The 17410-nt window shown below is 48.8% G+C and overlaps 1 protein-coding gene across 1 annotated transcript in view; it reads right to left on the bottom strand.

Annotated features, from left to right (window-relative positions):
• Positions 1 to 17410, bottom strand: part of CCDC93 (CCC complex scaffolding subunit CCDC93) — a 994005-nt gene that overhangs the window by 958000 nt on the left and 18595 nt on the right. The window lies entirely within an intron of this gene.

Raw genomic sequence — 17410 nt, 5'->3', positions numbered from 1 at the left:
TGACATATGATGATGATGATGATTAGATAAAGTTTTGAACCTACCCAGAGTCTGTGGTTATTTCATATTTACAAATGTTATAAATTGTTCATGTCTATCTAATTTCTTGACTTAACTCCCTGATCCTAGGTGATTAGGTTCCTAGTATCTACATTGCTAGGTTAAAGATACAGGAATCAGTAGTAAAGAGAATCTCAAGATATACTGATAGTAGAGCGTGATTTACCCATAGTGAATATTAAGGTATGTAAACAAATATTATGGGCCCCGAGTGACCTGCGCGCTCTTTCACCGGCATTGTTATCAGGCGGGTGGGCGCCTGCCACGTTTGCAGAACAATTCCCCCCGCCATCCTGATGTGGCGGGGGAAATGGGTATTCAGATGGCGGAGGGACCGCCACCCCACAGGTGGCGGTCCCTCTGCCATCGTAATCAGCCCCATAGCACCTCACAAATATGTTTTGCAGGTCTATGATGAGTGCATTAAGAGTTTTAACAAATGAGAGTTTACGTCGGGGTTTTGCCAAACAGCGACGCATACCCAATGCAAAATGTGGGCCTCAACTTACACATTTATTTTGTAAAAACTCTGCCAAAAAGAAATTGACAACATGGAGAAATGTGGCAGTAAATATATTCTGTTTAATTGGTTGCAAAGTCTGCATTTTTAAATACCTTATTGGGTTTAAGCACCTGCTGAAGAGATCTTTGTGTGTCTAGTAAATCTCAAGGACCAACAATAATGGTAAGGTAATTTTGGAGGATGACGCATTTGCTAGAGAGATCTGTGTATTCTCTAGTCCCAGTTTTGAATCAGCAGCATTGTGGGTTAATGTGTCTCCTGCAAAGAACATCATCTAACATGCAGATGACAGATTTTTATTTTATGTAAATGGGCAAGTGGATTACTGGTTTTTACACAGAGATCATTTTGTTCCTTGCAGTTCATAAATTGTAATCCTTCTATGATAGCACAGCGAGCTGGAAAGGACATGTGACTCCTACGCCTTGTAACCCTCACGGTCTTATGTAACACATCATGTACGTTGATTTACAAATTAATATGATTTATTGTTAATGGATAATGTGCATGTGTGATATAAAGCGCTCGGACACCCTGCATTGGGAAGATTAGTGCCTATAAAAAATTAAAATTACGGTATTTAAAATGTTATTTGTGTAAATACTGTGACATACCAGCATATTTGACATTCTTACAGTGCATGCATAGATCTTATAGGCAGGGATTAAACAAAGTGAAAAGCATGTCTGTCTAAGTATTTGTGAAGAGATAACAAGCTGTGTGCCTTTGTTTCCTCTCCCTTGCATCTAGGTGTTCATCAGATTGCTCCCAACTAGGATGGTGCACCAAAAGGAGGCCTGAAGGTCCTTAAATTCGGCCTCTATTATGGGCCCAGCTGGAGTCTGAAATATGATAGCCCCCTCAACTCCTGCACGTTGCTGCAACGAACGAAAGCAGGCAAGGTGCCGGAGTGCTGCTGAATGTGCCCCAGTGCCTGAAAATTACACTGGGATAAGGTGAGGATATTTTAGTGAGGCCCACTTCTTGCAGGGTGGATGGCGTCCACCCTGTGAAACTACTGGGTGGACGCCGTGAACCCACATGTACGCTTGACTTGTGCCCTGGCCTCATTCTTAAGAACCGGGCCCTTTATAACATAAATGAGATACTCACCCTAGCAAGATCCCACAGACTTTCCAAACAAAGGGCTTAACAAATGGAGTCAGCTCTATTGAAGGTCTTGAACAAAGAGGAGGCGGAAGAGTCACAACAAAAGAAGAGAAGGAAGGGGCAGGGCCAGGAAGATAGCAGGCTAGATGTGTTCGAGCAGAGGTCAGGCCAGGCCCATAATATCCTACATGAATCTTATGACCCTGTATACCATCGGCCTCTGCAAATGCTGACAATACAATCGCTGATACATAGCACATCGTTTGGACTGACGCACAGCTGAGTGGCTAAGCGCTGATAGGCATTGCTTTCCACAGACAAAATGGCAGTGGCCTGAATCAGAGTTACTGACAAGGCACTGCTCTTCCATTAATTGCACGGCGGGCCCGATGAGCTTAGGTCTGGCATTGATTCTGCCTTGTGCTGCCCACCCGTTGGAGCACCTCTCCGTCCTTCCCCTGGTCAGAGTGCATCGGCCTGTGGCGTGACAGTCTAGTGCAGTGAGGGTGGTTGTTCCTGAGGCCTCCGGCTGCCGGGAACTGAGAGTCAGCTGGAGTGAAGTCCACGACCTATTGACCATGTCCCCGTGGTGCCTGATACTGTGCAGAGGCTGTCTGAGCGGTGAGTGCCGGAGGTGGCATACTACTCACCGTGCAACCTTGCACTGCTGCGGGCTTAGGCCCCTGGGGACAGAGTGGCGGCCATAACGCGTCTACCCACAGAGTTAAACGGAGCTTCGCATCCAATATGGTGGACGCCCGTATTGTGGGAATGGAGTAAGGAGCTGAAAACCGGCATGGCTGCTTAACGGACACTCCATCTGGTGCACACCGATCGTGTACTACTCGCCCTCTGAGGCACCTCTTCTTCGGTCAAAGTGAACCTGATTGTGACGTGCTGGCTTGGTGCGGTGAGAGGGCATGCATGAGGTCTCCTGCTGCCAGGAACTCCTGAGACTGGAGTGAAGGCCTTGACCTGCTGCCTGAACCCCGAGGTGAATGTGCCGACGCGGAGGGAGCCTGAGAGGTGAGTGCCGGCAAGAACCCTTATACTCACCAAAAGACTCTAAGGGAAGCCGTGATGAGTTGAGCCAGACCCTGGGGGATGTTGCTGTGACCGTTGGGTGGCCTCCCTTAGGACAGAGTGGTGCTCATAATACTGTAGATGACAGTGCCTTGCGGTCACCAGTGAAGCCTTCCCCTTTGTTGGAACTGTATTCCCTTGTGTGCAAGGGTCCAGATGCTGGGGGGACCCCAGGAAGAGCCTTGCCTGAAGTATCCCTATTCCTGATACCAGAGGGGAGGAAACGTATATACTGGAGATGCCTTGGAGACTCTAGGTGGGCGGCAGTGCAGGGTGCATTTTTTTTTTACAAATATTTTTAAAAATTTCAGAATATCAAAGGTCACATACATTTTCCATTTATCTATTAGATTATTTGTACAATGTGTTACTGCTGTATTAGAGGGTAGAGTGGTTACAATCATGATACTCCCATACCTCGCTCTCCAGTGTGCTGCATTTTCATTTCCACCAAGGGGGATTTACATAGGTTGCCACGGTGTACATTCCATTTGCCCCAATTCCTGTCCCATTTCTTCGGACACCCTAGTGATTTAAATGCTTCTTTTTACACAATCATACATTTATCAAACTCTCTTACCCAGGTGGGAAGAAGGATCGCCTGCCGCTCTCCACCCTTTCGCGATCTCGCGTTTGACTAGGGTGTAGCCTAGTGTGGCCAATTGTTGTTCCACCTCCGTGAGGTCAGTCGGCTCCCATACGTTAAGAAGACCTAGTCGCAGCATAAGGATTAACTCTTTTCCCAGGGCATTTTGGATGTGAGTCGTGGCCCCCTCCCATATTGGTTGCACCTTTGGACAATCCCAAATGGTGTGATAGAAGGTCGCATTTTGCTGGCTGGGGTGCATGGGTTTTGAGGGCAGAAAGCCCACTGTGGTGGAGGGGGTGAAATCGACCCAGGCCAAACAAATAGTCAACTATGACCACACAATCACGATGACAGAAAAAGCAGGAGAGGGACAGGCGAAGTCCTCGATGGCCCAAGTCTCAGATCACCCTGATAGAGAACCGTCGTTGTCTGATTTGATAGAGGCCAGTAAGAGTTCAAACGCGGAATTGGCCACAAAGATGGAGTACGGATCTCTAGCAAAGCATTTAGTCCTTGTATTCTTGGTTTGGTAAGCAAACAGAACATGTTGTTGCAGTGCCTAGTAATAGACAGGGTGGGTTTCAGTCACTGCCCATGGGGTGGAGGGAGTTGGGGAGAGAAGAGTTTTAGTTCTCTACACTGTTAAAAGGGACCTTTATCTCTTTATGTAAATGGATGCTATGGTATGTGGAGTGGGCGGGTTTGTTCAGAGACCCAAAACCTCATGCTAATGGTACAAAGCGTGAATGATGGTGGATGGGGTATTTAAATTCCGGACGTGGAATGTCAAGGGACTGGCACAGTTGGAGAATAGGCACAGGGTGTAGGCGTACCTCAAACAATATTGTATATTTTTATTTTCTGGAATGTATTTATTTGCATTTTCTTATTAAAGTTGCAAAACCACATCAGATAAACAAAACATCTTGTTTCTATGTTCATTACAGGTACAGCGAGGTCAAAGACCATTAATACAGAAATAATCAGCAACACCGGATAGAGTATGCCAACAGAATCTCTCCTCATCTCCCACCTTCTCCCCGGTATCTCCTCCCCCCTCCCAGTCTACTGCGAGTCTGTGAGCATCAGGCCATAGTATGTCAGCCATGGCTTCCATATTTTCCAAATCTGTTTGGGCACCCCCTTGCTTTATATGTGGTCTTCTCCCCCAACATATACATGTCCATCGCTCTACGCCATTCCTCCAGTGTTGGATTAGTATCTGCCCCCCAAACCCTTGCCAGGTCTCCTTTGGCCTCCACTAGACCCAACAGGAGCAATGTCAGCTTTACTTAGGGGAGATCAATCTCCGTGGGTATGCCCAGCAGAATAAACACAGGGTCAGGGTATTGATTCATGCAATATTAGCTCCAATTCCTTCAGAAGAGTGCCCCAGTATAAATGTATAAGTGTGCAACCCCAAATAGTGTGAAAGAAAGTCCCTACCATGTTCTTACATTTTAGGCAGTTGGGGGACTCGCTCTACCCATCTTATGCAGTCGGGCTCTATCATAGTACATTCTGTGTAAGTATTTAAACTGAATTAAGCACAGGCGCGATCTAATGGCCACCTCCCTCAAGTGCATCAGGGTCATTTCCCGATCTAGATCGTCTATGTCTCCCAGGACCGCCTCCCACTGTATTCTCAGTTTCTGCATTGGGTCCGGTGTATTATTCATGATTGTCCGATAAGTCCATGACACCGCCTTCTCACCAATGTCTCCCATCAAAAGACGCCCTTCTAACGGGGCATACTACGGGAGGCTCTCCACATCAATATGTTCTGCCCACCAGGCACGCATCAATTGCAGATACTTAAAGTGCAGCGTCTTGTTCATATCATATTCTAGCTGGAGGTGCGGGAACGTCACCAGCTCTTTACGATATACAATGTCCTTAAGCTGGGAAATACAAACCAGATCTCACTTCTGAAAGCCTTTCAGCTTGGCAAATTCCTTAAGTCTCGTTCCCACCCAAAGTGGAGGTTCCTTAGTCACCCGGTCTTCCCATTTTATGCGCCTCTCTGCCTTTTTCCATGCTATTAAAACAATATTGTATATTTGTGGCCTTCCTGCAACAGAAGCATGTGTGGGGAGACCATGTCCAAAGTTTGCGCAAAAGGTGGAGGGGACAGTTGTATGCAACTTCGTACTCTGGCTATGCGCCGGGTGCCATGATTTGGGTGGCTCCGGGGGTACCCTTTCAACATAGGGGACATATGCCGGATCTGGAAGGCTGTTTGGTTATTCTGTATGAAGTTCTGGCTGGACGGGAGGGGTGCTTACTGAATGTATAGTCTTTTAACACAAATTGTGCGTGCTTTTTTGCTGGAGTGGCTGGTCATTACACCCTATTTGACTGCTGAAATTAGATTAACAGGCGATTGTAATTGTGTGCTTGATGAAATGTTTGATCTTCACCCCCCCACCCCCAAAACCGCACATGACCGGGCAGCTGAGAGAGCTGATGCAGAGCTTCAGCCTAATAGATGTCTGGAGAGAGAGGCACCTGAACTGCAGGCTGTTCTCCTGCTATAACCAAGCTACTGGGACGTATGTCCCACTAGACTACCGTCTTGTCACCCCTGAGCTGGCTCAACAAGTTGGGGAGGTTTCCTATCTGGCACGGTATATATCGGACCACTCTCCACTCCTGATGTGCCTGATGAGGGGACGTGCTCGCCCTGCGGTGCCACTGTGACGCTTGCACGCTGACAGACCCACCGTTTGCAGCCATGGTGCGAGAGGGTATCACTCATTATTTCCGGGAAAATTGGGGTAGCTCAAGTAGCAGGGCCCATGACTGGAACACAATGAAAGTAGTGCTCAGAGGAATTTGTCTGAAAATCACGTATGGTGTCCTTCAGCAAATAGTCCAAGACTTGGTCTGTAGAGAATCACAACTACTTGACTTAGAACAGGAGCTTCCCTCTCAGCCACACAGAGTTAAGGACTGGCGACGCACCCTGTGGTGAACTCTTGGAGGACTGGCGCAGGCTGAAAAAACATACTTATACAGCATACTGGCGGAGGCTGCATGTGGAAGGGGACAGGGCGGGCATCATGTAAGAGCGTCTGGTGTGAAAGCAGGAGTCCTGGAAACAGATAATGGTGTTACAGGATAGGAATGGCAATTTAGTCAACGCCCAGATGGCAATAAATGAAGTGTTCTGAGCTCACATCGAGGGGGTATATGCGAAGTGGGGGGCAGAAGACTGTGGGACGGCTTTTCTGGCTGATCTAGACATCCCTAGGGTGAGTGCAGAGGAGCTGGCAGCTCCTGAAAAAAAACAATCAAAGAAGAGATCCTGTCAGCACGGTGGCGGCAGAAACCTGCAAAAACGCCAGGAGGCTTTTCAGAATGCTTCTTCTCCTATTCCCTTAGTCTTAGGCTGACAGTTGTGGCTACTGCTACTTCTGTTCATCTTTACTTTAGTTTGAGGGTTGTCTCACCAACGGTTCCAGCGTTCACTGAGGCCGGGCTTTGCTCCGCCGCAGCACCAGCAGCTAAGGGCCGGGCTTTGCTCCGCCTGCTCCCCGGCCGGGCTTGGCTCCGCCGGGTCCCTCCCACCACCAGTGACGCCCTGAGCAGCGCCAGGAGGCGCATAAAGGCAGCGCCGGTACTGAGTCCAGTTGGGTTGTCTCACCAACGGTTCCAGCGTTCACCGAGGCCGGGCTATGCTCCGCCGCAGCACCAGCAGCAAAGGGCCGGGCTTTGCTCCGCCTGCTCCCCGGCCGGGCTTGGATCCGCCGGGTCCCTCCCACCACCAGTGACGCCCTGAGCAGCGCCAGGAGGCGCATAAGGCAGCGCCGGTGCTGAGTCCAGTGGGGTTGTCTCACCAACGGTTCCAGCGTTCACCGAGGCCGGGCTTTGCTCCGCCGCAGCACCAGCAGCAAAGGGCCGGGCTTTGCTCCGCCTGCTCCCCGGCCGGGCTTGGCTCCGCCGGGTCCCTCCCACCACCAGTGACGACCTAAGCAGCGCCAGGAGGCGCATAAAGGCAGGGCCGGTGCTGAGTCCAGTGGGGTTGTCTCACCAACGGTTCCAGCGTTCACCGAGGCCGGGCTTTGCTCCGCCGCAGCACCAGCAGCAAAGGGCTACGTCAGTCCCTCGCCCCGCGGGACGTGCACGGGCGCGCGCCCGGAAAAGCCCGGGATAAGGGCCGGCCCGTCTGCGGCCGTCAGAGGCCAGAAGAGGCCGGGCTGGGCCATGGACTTTGGCTCCTTTTCCTCTGAACCCTTCTAATCTGGGAGATTTATACCCTAAAAATGTTTACCTTTATGCATTGTGGACCTTCTTTGATGCACTTGATTTAGAAGTAGATTCTGGGTGACCCTTTCTTGTTACAACAGTCCCTGTGATATAAATCTTGAAGAGCCTCAGGTTTCTTAAAATGTCGAAACTTAGATCGGCAAAAACATCGACTGAGACCAGGACAATGGATAACTATCTAGTCAAGGTGGTTAGTAAAATTAATAAAGAAAGGCGACTTTCATTAAATAGGGTAAGCCCAATGGCATCACCTACAAGTCCGAAATCCCTTCTAGTTTCCCCAGTCCCACCGGATAGTTGTAATGAAGATCCGATTGTAATTACTATTAATGACATATCCCCAGTAGAGACACAGGAAGAGCGGGAAGAATTAGACGATCTTACCGGGTGTTTGACCCAGACACCCTCTCCAAGGCCTTAGCCTGCTCCATCGCCTGTACGAAGAGTTGTGAGGGCATGTAGGAAGGCACCTGTAAAGCGGGCGGGGGCCAGGAAATCAAAAAAGACAGGGACCATATCTACTAGTTCAGGGTGTGCAACTGAACCCATAAATAATGCTGAGAAGATTAATCTGCTCCCTGCCCATATTGAGTTATTGGCAAGTATCATTGAATCAAAATTCGAACTTATGATTAAACCTCTTGTAGTAAAATTAGACCAGGTTACACAAGAGGTTTCTAGATTAGGGGGTCTTCTAAACTCACACATAACCCTGACTAAAACACACAAGTGCGCCAATGCTGGCAATAATGTAATAGGGGCTGCAGGTAGCTCCAGTAAAGGGGGGAATAGGACCACAGACACTACACAAACTATATCAGTTACTCAACCACCAATGGCATCAGCCCCCATACCACCTCCACTCCTAGTACCAGTAACTCAACCATCTCCACCGAATCCGGGTAGCCAGAATATTATAGTTGGGGGGGAACACTGGAGGGAGAAACGTGTCTAAGAGAAGAACTACAGTTAATCTCCCCCCGGAGTGTGTTCCATACACAGTTGTATTAACAAACGTCCCTGAGGTTGATTCTTATTTTACTGACCCTAGGCTAGAAACACATGCGGCCCTAAAAAATAAAACATTAGCGTGGTTGAACAGGAATTGTGGTTTTCCATTTGCCTTTTCAAATGACATAATTTCTACACAAAGAGTCAGTTGGATAGGTAATTCTAGGAAGAATACTAGGGGGGGACTGTATTATTGTAAATTTCCAGCATCCGCAACATGTTGCCACAGTCCTACTTAGGGCGGAATATGCAAACACAACAGGTGATGGACCGAATGTGGATCAATGTCACACACTCACCCCAGTCCGAAGATCTGGGCCCAAATCCATCGTTATTTTGCACTCCACACCACCCCGGGTTAGACAATGGCGATATGCAAATCAGCTCTGACCCTGTGCCCCATGGGAACAGTCCAGTCCGAACTACAAAAGCCATGTCCTTCCCAGAACAGAATCAAGCATCCGAGGACCGGACCGGTTTCGAGGTAACACCTCTCATCAGCCCGGCTAGCTTGACTCCAGTGGTGTGGAGTGCCTGGGACCCACGTCTGGGCATCCCCAGCGCACTTAGGGCGGAATATGCAAACACAACAGGTGATGGACCGAATGTGGATCAATGTCACACACTCACCCCAGTCCGAAGATCTGGGCCCAAATCCATCGTTATTTTGCACTCCACACCACCCCGGGTTAGACAATGGCGATATGCAAATCAGCTCTGACCCTGTGCCCCATGGGAACAGTCCAGTCCGAACTACAAAAGCCATGTCCTTCCCAGAACAGAATCAAGCATCCGAGGACCGGACCGGTTTCGAGGTAACACCTCTCATCAGCCCGGCTAGCTTGACTCCAGTGGTGTGGAGTGCCTGGGACCCACGTCTGGGCATCCCCAGCGCACTTAGGGCGGAATATGCAAACACAACAGGTGATGGACCGAATGTGGATCAATGTCACACACTCACCCCAGTCCGAAGATCTGGGCCCAAATCCATCGTTATTTTGCACTCCACACCACCCCGGGTTAGACAATGGCGATATGCAAATCAGCTCTGACCCTGTGCCCCATGGGAACAGTCCAGTCCGAACTACAAAAGCCATGTCCTTCCCAGAACAGAATCAAGCATCCGAGGACCGGACCGGTTTCGAGGTAACACCTCTCATCAGCCCGGCTAGCTTGACTCCAGTGGTGTGGAGTGCCTGGGACCCACGTCTGGGCATCCCCAGCGCACTTAGGGCGGAATATGCAAACACAACAGGTGATGGACCGAATGTGGATCAATGTCACACACTCACCCCAGTCCGAAGATCTGGGCCCAAATCCATCGTTATTTTGCACTCCACACCAACCCGGGTTAGACAATGGCGATATGCAAATCAGCTCTGACCCTGTGCCCCATGGGAACAGTCCAGTCCGAACTACAAAAGCCATGTCCTTCCCAGAACAGAATCAAGCATCCGAGGACCGGACCGGTTTCGAGGTAACACCTCTCATCAGCCCGGCTAGCTTGACTCCAGTGGTGTGGAGTGCCTGGGACCCACGTCTGGGCATCCCCAGCGCACTTAGGGCGGAATATGCAAACACAACAGGTGATGGACCGAATGTGGATCAATGTCACACACTCACCCCAGTCCGAAGATCTGGGCACAAATCCATCGTTATTTTGCACTCCACACCACCCCGGGTTAGACAATAGCGATATGCAAATCAGCTCTGACCCTGTGCCCCATGGGAACAGTCCAGTCCGAACTACAAAAGCCATGTCCTTCCCAGAACAGAATCAAGCATCCGAGGACCGGACCGGTTTCGAGGTAACACCTCTCATCAGCCCGGCTAGCTTGACTCCAGTGGTGTGGAGTGCCTGGGACCCACGTCTGGGCATCCCCAGCGCACTTAGGGCGGAATATGCAAACACAACAGGTGATGGACCGAATGTGGATCAATGTCACACACTCACCCCAGTCCGAAGATCTGGGCCCAAATCCATCGTTATTTTGCACTCCACACCACCCCGGGTTAGACAATGGCGATATGCAAATCAGCTCTGACCCTGTGCCCCATGGGAACAGTCCAGTCCGAACTACAAAAGCCATGTCCTTCCCAGAACAGAATCAAGCATCCGAGGACCGGACCGGTTTCGAGGTAACACCTCTCATCAGCCCGGCTAGCTTGACTCCAGTGGTGTGGAGTGCCTGGGACCCACGTCTGGGCATCCCCAGCGCACTTAGGGCGGAATATGCAAACACAACAGGTGATGGACCGAATGTGGATCAATGTCACACACTCACCCCAGTCCGAAGATCTGGGCCCAAATCCATCGTTATTTTGCACTCCACACCACCCCGGGTTAGACAATGGCGATATGCAAATCAGCTCAGTCCTACTTAGAGCAGCTTCCTTACCTATAGCGGATAACACCGTATGCGCACGTCCTCTTGGGTTTTTCTATAACCATCTTATTAACACCCAGTCTTCACAACCTGACCAGCCCAAGTTTCCTGTCTTCGTAAACAGACGGGGAGTTGCATGTTCTGCGCCAAATGTTTATCAACCGCCAAATAGACTGGATCCTTACTGTTATCAGTTGGCTAGCCCGTACAATCAATTCGATCAATCCCTACCACTATCCAATCGCTATACCCCTTTATCCTCTCTGGAGGAAAATGATTGACTCCCAATTGAACCTAGGATTAAATCTCAGCCCCCATCACCTACTTTCAGAATTGCAACCTGGAATATTGCCAGTATTAAGGCTAAAGCTGGAAATGATGTGTGGATTAATTCATTAAAAACGTTTGACATTATTGTTCTACAAGATACTTGGGATCAGTCTAACAGCTTTTCTCTGGATGGTTACAGTCATTTTTGCATCCCAGCAACCAGCAGTGCCGCAGGTAGAGCTAAGGGCAGCTTAATACGTCTATTTAAACTTGACATAAAAGGTACATTTTCTCAGTGTAATCAGGATGTGAGAACTGTCTAATTGTTGAACTTTGTACCCAGGATAAAGCTAAGATCTTATTCATAAACTTTTATAATTCTAACGCAAATGAGTGCACCGGTTGTAATTTGGATGTACTGGATAAATTTGTGTCAGTTTACAGTGTAAATGTAAATACTTTTGAAATAATATTCCTTGGGGATTTTAACATTCGCCCCTGCACCCTACCATGTATTAGTTTTGAGGAAGAAGGCCCTCCTTATTCTTCATCTATCCACCTGGAACATACTAGACGGGGGGGGGGGGGGGGTTTATCTAGAAAACTTCCTGGCTAGACAGAATTTATATGAGTCGGGTTGCGGGGATGGTAAAAACAGGTCCCCTACATTTAAGGGAATAGATGACGGTACTATCATTGACTACATTTTTATGTCTTCCTTTTTGTTGTGTAAGGTTTTAATTTTCAATACTGAGGTCTCGGTCTTTAGTGCCCATAACCTGGTGTTTATGGAAATAATGGCTAAGGACTTACTTTCAAGGAAAACGGTGACACACAGAGGTGGCCTAATTGTGACCGTTAAAGATCAAGGACGTAGGCTAAAATGGACAAATATAGTCCCTGAAACCTTTTTGCTAGAGGTATTGAATAAAGTCGAGGATGAAGTAGCAATATGCTTAGCAAACCGGGTGCAAAATAAAGAAGTGGTTCTTGCCTTTGATAATATCTGTATTGAAATTAACCATAGTCTACTTGCCAGCCCAAGACAGAAGCTGCATCAAGGCAAGAGGTGGTTTAATAAAATATGCTCCAAGGCACACGGAGAACTACTTAGAGCCCTGAAGGCCACTCCAAAAGATCGTGCCCAAATAGCTAGTTTAAGAATCGTGTATAAAAAAGCTATCCTAGAAAGAAAAAAGGGAGTTGGAAGATGATGCTTGGGCCCAATTACTTGACCCAGATACCCTAAAAAATAGTGGATTATTCTGGAAAATCGTAAACCAACCATTATTCTCGGGTGAGGAGAATTCCCCACTTGAGGCTAATAGTCCAGATGAGGGTTGGATAAAACACTTTGAAAAAATATACTCTGACCCTAGTAATGATTCTCTAATGGGGGACACCACTTTCATCGTCGAGGGTCCTGCTGTAACCTTTGAGGTTGCAGAAGTGGAAAGGGCGATAGACCTGACCCTGAAAAACAAGGCTCCAGGACCTGATGGGGTCCCTGCAGATGTTTTTAAATGTGCTCCAAAATTTTGGTCAAAGATCTTGTGTAACGTTTTTAATGTTCTAACCCATGACAATATACCGGCCTCATGGAAACAATCAATTATTATCCCAGTTTACAAGAAGGGTAACAGGCAGGACCCCTCCTGTTATAGACCCATCTCTCTAATTGACTCTTCTGTCAAAATACTGGGACGGGTCATCTTGTTTAAATTGAATGAATGGGTGAATGAGAGAGGGGCCCTATCAAATGTCCAATATGGGTTTAGACCAAAGAGGAGCACACTAGATCAAGGTCTTAACTTGCATCTGCTAGTGGATAAATATACCAAGGCCAAGGAGGGGTCCATGTACTTGGGGTTCATGGACCTCTCGTCAGCTTTTGACCTTGTAAACCGGTCAAAGTTGTGGCAAATTCTACTCGACATGGGTCTTGACAGGGCTTTAGTCAATCTTCTGGCGGACTTACATTCTGGGCTATTAGCTTCCGCCAGGGTCACTTCGGAGGGCCGCTGTACCAGTCATTTTAACTCAGAAAGAGGTGTCAGGCAAGGGTGCATCTTGGCCCCCCTTTTATTTACGATTTACATAAATGCCCTGGAACCCGCACTAAAGGAGGCCTCCCTTGACATTCCGCGTGTAGGAGAACTCGGTATTCCAGTTCTCCTATACGCGGATGATGCTGTCCTGCTCTTGCGGACTGGGGTCGGTCTACAACGTCTTCTGGACGTCTTTGAGAACTTTATGGGTTCCCTGGACCTTAAAATAAATGTTAAGAAGTCCCAAATTATGATAATGGGTAGGTGTTCTAGGAAGAAGTACTCTAAAACCTTTACCTGTGGAAAAGAAGAACTTTTCCATATCTGGGGATTACTTTCGACGAGAGAGGGAACTGGGGACCACAGTTAAAAAACAGAAACATTTCCCTGGCATTTCTCACCAGCTTCGCTCACACGAGGTGTGGCAACTCCCACCGCTGGTTTTCCGAGGAACTCAAAGCCCATAAATCGAAGTTGCGCCTCCTCGAACGCAAATGGAGACGGGGTTACTCCACGGAGAACCGCGCGGAGTATGTGAAAGCCCGTAATGAATACAAAAGTGCTATCATAAAAGCTAAGGCTTCACATATCTCCGAAAGAATCAACTCAGCCTCTAACAAATCTAAAGAAATCTTTAAAATCATGAATGACTTCTCCTCTGACCAAAGAATTCTTCCCTCCCAGGCTCCAACCCAAGACACTTGTAATGAGCTCAACACCTATTTTGTCCAGAAAATCGCTGACATCAAGAACGCCATTTCCTCGTCTATTCCCCCTAGTTCCTCTGACTCTTCCCCCCTCAACCCATCCATCTTCATCCAGTTCCCAGCTATTACTCCCAGCACTCTCACTGAGCTCACAACCCGCATTAAATCAGGTTCTCCCGAGGACTGCTGTCCCCCCTCGGTCCTCAGGGCAGTCTTCTCAGCTCTACCCGACAGTATTCTCCCTCTCTTAAACACTTCCCTAAGTACTGGCACGGTTCCCTTTGCGTTCAAACAGGCCATATTGGTTCCTCTTCTAAAAAAAGCTGGAGCTGACCCTGCCAACCCAGCCAATTATAGGCCTATCTCTCTTTTACCCTATTCTTCTAAACTGCTGGAGGCCCATGTTACAACCTGTCTGTCAGCGTTCATTGAGAGCTCCGGCTTTCTGGAACCCAACCAGGCAGGTTTCAGGCCAGCCCACTCTACCGAGGCAGTCATTCTAAAAGTCTTCGATACTCTTCGGGAGAATGCCGACAGAGGGTCCCCCCAGGCACTAATCCTTCTGGATCTCTCGGCCGCGTTCGACAAGGTGGACCATGACATCCTCCTCCACCGTGTCGGACAAGCAGGCATCCAGGGCCCTGCACAGGATTGGATTAAGTCCTTCCTTTCTGGCAGAGTGCAAACAGTCCACCTAGGCCCCTTCACTGCAACCCAGGTACCCACCACCTGCGGAGTCCCTCGGGGATCCTCCCTCTCACCTCTACTTTTTAATCTGTATCTTCGCCCGCTAATTCAGTCACTTAGCAACTGGAACTGCACTGTCCTCAACTATGCAGATGATATGCAGATCATCTTTCCCTTAGACACCCCGGATGCGACATCCAATTTCCAGGCTGTAATGTTGCACATCCAACAATGGATGATATCTAATCAGCTTAAACTAAATCCGGAAAAAACGGAACTCCTCCTGCCTTGCTCTAGTTCTGCACACTGGGGACCCCAATTCTGGCCAGCTGAACTGGGCATTGCCCCTACTCCTTCGAGTGCAGTAAAAAGTCTGGGTGTCACCATTGATAAAGACCTCTCCCTGAAAACCCACGTCGGAGCCATTATCTCTGCTAGTATGTTCCAGCTTCGCAAAATTCGGAAAATTACTCACCTGCTCTCTCACGAGGCCTTGGTGCAAATTGTCATCTCCCTTGTTCTCTCCCGTCTTGACTTCTCCAACTCCCTTTACTGGGGCCTTTCCAGGTCCCTGCTCCACCGCCTCCAGATGGTGCAGAACCAGGCAGCAAGACTTATCTGTAAAGTCCCCAAATGGCAATCTGCTAGACCTCTCCTGGCCAAGCTGCACTGGCTGCCCATTGAACAAAGGGCTGCCTTCAAAATTGGATGCCTAATCTACAAAGCACGGCATACCAAATGCCCGACCTTCCTGAAATCCCTCATTAACCCACACCGCCCGACCCGCAACCTCCGCTCTGCCCACCTTCATCTTCTCACCTCCCCAGTGATCAAGTTAAAAAAATTGGGCGGCCGGAGATTCAGCTTCCTGGCACCCAAGCTGTGGAACTCCATCCCCCTACACATTAAAACCTCTGACACCTTGCTGAGCTTCAGAAAAGGCCTAAAGACCTGGCTCTTTTCGAACTCCCATTAGCTCTTTCTCCCGCCCCAATTTCAATCTCAGCGCCAGGAAACCTCCGGTGTAAGTGCGCTTTATAAATGCAGCTTAACATTAACATTAACATTAACAAGAACCTCTTCTGCTCTTCAGGGTTTCTCGAAAAAACTGGGGGCCAGTCCAATAGCAACACTAATGAAAATGTATAAAGCAAAGTGCCTCGCAGTGGCTACCTACGGTAGTTCAATCTGGGGATATAGCTTCCCGGATTGTTTACAGATAACCGAGAACAAATTTCTGAGATCTGTTCTCTCTGTGCCACAGTCTACCCAGTCATATACAACTCATACTGAACTTGGAGTAGGTTTTATCTCAGATATGATAAAAAATGGCCCCTCTATTAGCATGGATGAAGACCTGGTTGAATCAGGAAATTCCCCTAAACCACATCATTTTGAAAGACTGTTTACAGCAGGGGCGGTGGGTGAGATTTGAAAGTGGTGGGGCGCAAACTAATTAGCATACAGCACCGTAGCGGGCGAGCGTAGCGAGCGAGCCTGAACCCCAAAAAGGGGGTTTGGGGGGATTACCCCCCCCCAAGAAAATTTTGAAAAAAAAGAAGAAAAATCGTGCATTTTCAAGCGAATTTGAGAAAGCAGGAAGGTTAATAAAGCAATTGTGAAAGTGCAGTTATTACATTAATAGATGGCATAACATAGGTAGCTGCTTAATATAATAAGGCACGTTACAGCTGTTCCCTTCAAGGCTCTCCCGAAGGCGCCGCTAGATTCACTAAACAGAGGGGATTTCTGAGCAATCAAGCAGTGGCGTCACTAGGGATGGTGTCACCCTCTCGTGACTTACCCCATGAATCCATGATGGACCTCCTCGAGGAGATGTATTCATCTGTGCAGCACCCACGGAGGGGGTCCTTCTTCTTCTGGGGCCTTTCAAAGCCCACTCCTCTACACCGGAGTCTAAAGCACTGCAGAGGTGTTACCCATCCTTTCATAACTCCTCCCCTTGCTCCTTGGAGGCCATGCGTTCTACTCAGAGTATTTCCCTGCTTGCTTTCTGTCTTCCCTGCAGCGTTGCCACATTCCTGTCCACCCCAGCTTGCTATCACTACCCTCCCTGCTTCACTTCAGTGTCTCTCGCTTCCCTTCACCTGCCCTCCAGCAGTCTGGCGGCCCTGACCCTGTCTTATCACGTCAAAAGACCTCCTCCTATCTCCGCCTGCTTGCCTCCCTAACCCTGTCTGATGACGTCAGGATGGCCTCCTACCTCCGTCTTCTGGCCTCCCTGATGACGTCAGGATAGCCTCCTACCTCAGCCTGCAGGCCTCCTCTGGTCCCGCCAGTGACAGGGAGGCCGAGCAGGGAGTCTGGAGGGTGATAATTTATGAGGAGGGCAACACAGGATCGATAAACAGGCTGAAGAGCAGGGGTGGGAGGGTGCTGCACCAAGAGCTAACAACGGGTCTGAGCAAAGGAGACTGGAGGAAGAGGCGTCCATCTTGGAAAACGACATTTTAGGAATCAACCAGACAGGTGTTAAGAGGAGCAATCACCTTAAAGTGCTGTTACATCTGTGACTAGCTCCACCCCCCCCCCCCAAATGCGTGCACAATGCAAGCATAGCTGCCAAGGTTTTAGATTGCCGTGTGTGACATTGTCATAATTTCAGTGTAATTATGAGTGACATTTCAACGACTATGAGGGACACT

This window comes from Lissotriton vulgaris, chromosome 2_1, assembly GCF_964263255.1.
Source record: "Lissotriton vulgaris chromosome 2_1, aLisVul1.2, whole genome shotgun sequence".
NCBI classification, from domain to species: Eukaryota; Metazoa; Chordata; class Amphibia; order Caudata; family Salamandridae; genus Lissotriton; species Lissotriton vulgaris.
The sequence above is the reverse complement of the archived record's forward strand: the minus strand, read 5'-3'. Positions and strand labels throughout refer to the sequence as shown.